At 54.2% G+C, this 4,891-nt stretch overlaps 1 long non-coding RNA gene across 1 annotated transcript; it reads left to right on the top strand.

Annotated features, from left to right (window-relative positions):
* Nucleotides 1–92: 92 nt before the first annotated feature.
* Nucleotides 93–3,327, top strand: LOC131279533 (uncharacterized). Its single transcript, XR_009186958.2, has 2 exons — nucleotides 93–763; nucleotides 3,134–3,327. It is a non-coding gene; the product is annotated as an uncharacterized lncRNA (long non-coding RNA).
* Nucleotides 3,328–4,891: the final 1,564 nt, after the last annotated feature.

The raw sequence follows: 4,891 nt of genomic DNA on the forward strand, positions 1-4,891 counted from the left end.
TCGGCGCGCCCCAAGGCGGCGGCCGCCGGGGGACCGGATCCCGGAACCGCTGCGCGCCGCCCCGCCCCCGGCCCGCCCCACCTGCGCGCCGCCCCCTTCCCGCCCCGCGGCCCGCGGGCGCTGCCCCGCGACCGGGGGCCCCACGTGGGCCGCAGGGGCCGCACCTCCCGCGGGGTCCGAGGCGCGGGCCGGCAGGAAACGCGCGGCGGCTCCCGGCTCTGCGCCCGGCGCGGGGCGCGCCCCGCAAGTGTCCGCAGAGCTCCCCCTGCCGGCCGCGAGGAGCCTCGCCGACGTTATCTTCCCGCGAAGCCCCAGCGCGCGTGTCAGGGAGTCAAGGTTGAGGGGTGCCCCTCCCAAATCCACGTCCGTCCTGGAACCTCAGCGTGGGCCACAGTCATTTCCTAGGACAGTGGCAAAAAGGTGCCGCAAACTGGCGGGCTGAAAGCATCGGAAATGTCAAACCTCGCCGCTCTGGAGCCGGAGGTCTGCAGGGAGGTGGCGGCAGGGCTGTGCTCCCCCGGAAACCTGCAGGCGACAGGGGTGCTTCTTGCCTCTTTGAGGTCTGTCTTGCCCTCCTCGGCGGTCCTTGGCTTGTAGATGCCTCGTTCCACTCTGCCGCCTCCACCTCACTTTCCTCGCCCAGTCTGTCTGTCTGTATCCACGTGTACCTGTTCTTATGAAGACACCAGTTACATTGGATCAGGGCCACCCTCTTCCAGTGTGGCCTTGTAACTGATCGGATCTCCAAAGACCCTCTTGGCAGGTAAGTTCTCATTCACAGGACAGGCGTTAGGGCTCGAACGTGGTTTTGTTTTTGTTTTGTTTCGTTTTGGTTTTTTGTTTGTTTTTTGGAAGGGGACATAATCCAACCCAATAGTGGCCGTATTTGGAAATTCGGTCTTGGCAGATGCAGGTAAGGGCCTGAAGGTGCCATCACACTGGGTTTAGGGTGACCCACATCCTGATAAGAGGAGTGGATGGGGAAACGGACTTTGGCCCAGTGGTTAGGGCATCCGTCTACCACATGGGAGGTCCGCGGTTCAAACCCCGGGCCTCCTTGACCCGAGTGGAGCTGGCCCATGCGCAGTGCTGATGCGCGCAAGGAGTGCCCTGCCACGCAAGGGAGCGCCCGTGAGGAAAGCCACCCAGCGTGAAAAGAAAGAGCAGCCTGCCCAGGAATGGCGACGCCCACACTTCCTGTGTCTCATCTTCATGGGGCCCTCTTCTGCGTGCCTCCAAGTCTCTCTCTCCCTATAAAGACACCAGTCAGGGAGCAGATGTGGCTCAAGCAGCTGAGAGCTCACCTCCCACATGGGAGGCCCCCGGTTCAGTTTCTGGTGCCTCCCAAAGAAAACAAGCAGACAACACGCAAAAGCAACAAACAGCCAAAGAGCAAAATCAGTAAGCAGACAATAAAAACAAAAAAAAGACACCAGTCATTAGATTTAGGGCTCACCCTAATCCAGCATGACCTCATCTTAATGTGATAACATCTGCAAAGGCCCTATTTCCAAGTATGGTTCCAGTCTCAGGCCCATGGTTTAGGACTTGAATATAGCTTTTGGGGGTGGGGGGCGGCTACAATTTAACCCACAACACGTGGACATACACATATGTAAATATTCATCAGGCTCTTATTTACCACCTGTGCACTTAATTAAGTTACAGCTCCATTTTTTAAAAAAGTAAAAAATGAACAAAAAGGGTTAAAAACAAAGAATTCCTTGCCTGCAGGGCAGGCACTAAAGTCCCCAGTTCAATACCCAACCCTCTTGGAAGGTGGCGCCAATCTCCGCAGCTCTGAATGACCACCCATCTCCAGCCACTGGGGAAGGAGGAAAGCAGGAGAGGGTCCTTCCTAACCCCAAGTCTTTGCACACACTGTTCCCTCTCTTGAAATGCCCTTCCTCACCTGGCAGAGCACCCCTGCCCTCGCCTTCCCCTTCAAGCACCTGCTTAAAAGTCATTTCCGCTGTGAATCTTAAGGAACTCCACTGCCTTTCAGGGAAACGTGCTCCAAAACCGCATCGTCCCTTGTGAAGGCTCCGAGATTTAGTGCAAATAACTGGTTAAAGCAATTGCAAGGGCAGGTCTGAAATCCGTGTGGTGCGCAGGCAGGAAGGGCAGGCCGCCAGGGAGGGCAGGCCGCGCCAACGGGCAGGGGCTGAAGCCGCTGCTCACAGGCAGTTCTGCTCTCACGGCCTTTGAGCTGACTGAGCCAGGCCCATCTGGATAACCCAGGGTAATCTCTCTTCCGTAAAGTCAACTGAGTGTGGACGCCAAGCGCACCTTACAAAGCACCTTCACGGCCACACCTGCGTGACTGAATACCTGTGGCCTGTAGCCTAGCCAGGTGACACAGAAACCTGACCGTCGGCCGGCCTTCGCAGCACTTGGGACATTGACTGTGTCTAATTCACACCCCGGCCTAGTAACAAAAACACTCCAGGGGGTCCGTGCCTAGCGCACACAGCAAGTGCTCAAATAATGTCTGGCTCTGCGTCTTCAGCTCCCTTCCTCAGGCACCCGTTGAAACGCCGGGGTGGGGGGGAGGCCCCTGGTGGAAACAGCCTGGTTAAGCACAGGGAGAAGTCACGCCCGGAAATGAAGCACACGTGAATTCCTGGGATCTGCTGCTGGCAGGGCCTCTGTGACCGCCCCCTTCAGCAGTTTTGAAAATCTGCTCCCAGGAAAGTTTGGGGCCGGCCAGGAAATTAAAGGGAGGCTGAGCGGGTGGGGCTGCTCGCCAAATCCCCTGCCTTGACCCAGCCTCGAGGCACTTCCTCCCACGGCATTTGGGGGAGCGGCTTTCCCCACACCCTCCTCCCTGTCCACCGGAAGAACCAATACTACCTACTGCCAGAGTTGGAACAGGAAATAAAAGGGAGTAAGAGGCTGCACCCGAGCTGCTGTGCCTGCCAATCACCCTTCTCCTCTTCCTTAAGAGTAGAGGCCCTGTTTGATTGGGGGGGGGAGGGGCAGCTTGGCACATGGGCTTCCAGGATTAAGACCAGTTTCCCAGACTCCCCTGCAGCTAAGTGTACCGTCAATGGGGTATAAGCAGTGGTGTCAGGTGAGACTTCTGAGTACTGTCCTTAAAGGAAACATCCTAACTTTTCCTTCTTCCTGCCAGATGGATTGTGGCCATGAAGACTGGAAATCAAGCAGCCATCTTGGGCCATGAGATAGAACTCTTGCACTGAGGATAGTGAAGCCATATGACAGGAAAAGCCCAGGTCTCTGAACTGTGGACACTAAATCAGTCCTAACTGCCTCCTTCCAGGCTTCATTTTCATGAGAGAGAAATAAACTTTTTTTTCCCTTTAAGCCACTGTTTCTGTGGGTTTTCTGTCATAAACAGCCAAATCTAATCCTAACTTGTGCAGAGGACTAATTGCAAGAGGATTTCCCCCAAAATCTGCCTCTGAATCTGAGGCAGCTTTAAAACAAGGTTGCAGGGAAGCAGCTGTGACTCAATCAATTGGGCTCCCATGCACCAGATGGGAGGCCCTGGGTTTGCGTGCCAGGGCCTCCTTGTGACGGCAGGCTTGCCCACATGCCGCGGGGTGCCGCTGGCCCGCAAGCGCCATGGAGAGCCGACTCAGCAAGGTGACACACCAAAAAGGGGAGACAAGTAAAAACACAAAAGAGCACACAGCGAATGGACACAGCAAAACAGCAAGCAAGCCACAAGGGGGAGGGAATAAATTTTTTTTAAAAAATCTTTTTTTTAAAAAAGACAAGGTTGCAAATCCTTTGGTACACCATCCCCTGGAATCAGGGCAGACTCATAACTGCTGCAACCCAAAAAATACAGCAGAAGTGACATCTGAAGCTAGGTATAAAAAGCCATGCAGCTTCCACCTTGTTCACGGGTCACTCATTCTTGCAGCTTTGAGCTGCGGTGGAAGAAATCCTGATACCATCCTGCTGGCACGGCCACAGGTAGACACTCCCATCAATGGTGCCAGCTTGGCCTGCCCCTCAGCCAGCCCAGGCAGCCCAGACATCAGATGTGCGAGTACAGAGCGCACTTTGGAAGCAGACCATCTTGCCTCTAGCCACTCATCTCAAATTACCTTAGCCATGGCCCCACTCACCATGGAACAAGGAAGTGAGGTGTCCTATCCAGATTCCTGACCCACAGAATCCATAAGCATACTAAAATAGTTATTGTTTTATGCCATGGAGTTTTGGGATGGTTTGTTATGCAGCAATAGATAACTGCAGCAAATGGATATTTGTTGCAGAATATATTTATTTAGTAGTTCCTGGGACCCAGGCTATACACTGGGCATGAGGCAAGCTGTAGTAAGCAAGACAGGCATTTTCAACCCTACGGTGTTTGGAAGCGAAAGGAAAAGACAGATAACGAAAAGATCACTTATGCACATTGTGGTGTTTTGAGGGAGAATTACAGATGCTCAAAGAGCGCTTAATAGTAGAACCTGGTCTAGTGTAGGGGTCGAGAAGGCTTCCTGAGGAGATGTTCACGTGCCTATCTCAGGCTCTGGTGTTACCAGAGATTGAATTCCTACCCGAGGTCCACCTGGAGCTCCCTCTCAGGGAGAAGACTGGTTTTGCACCTCCTGTGGAAGGGCACAGAAAATATACATATGCTTTTGTCTTTGCTGGTAATGTGTGTGTGTGTGTTCACCCCGCTGTGGTAGGTTGAATTATGTACCCCAGGAAACAACATGCTCTTACCGTTAACCCGCTCCGGGGTAAAGAGGCCCTTCGGAAGACACTATTTTTCAGTTAAGGCGTGGCCGACCGCCTCGGGCGGCGCTTTAATCTGGCCTCCTGGAGGCCTTTTGAAGCAGAATGAAATCCAGAACCAGAAGGAGAGACACCACGGGAGCAACCAGAAACCGACTCGGAAAGAGAGACG

This window comes from Dasypus novemcinctus, chromosome 8, assembly GCF_030445035.2.
Source record: "Dasypus novemcinctus isolate mDasNov1 chromosome 8, mDasNov1.1.hap2, whole genome shotgun sequence".
Classification (NCBI taxonomy): Eukaryota; Metazoa; Chordata; class Mammalia; order Cingulata; family Dasypodidae; genus Dasypus; species Dasypus novemcinctus.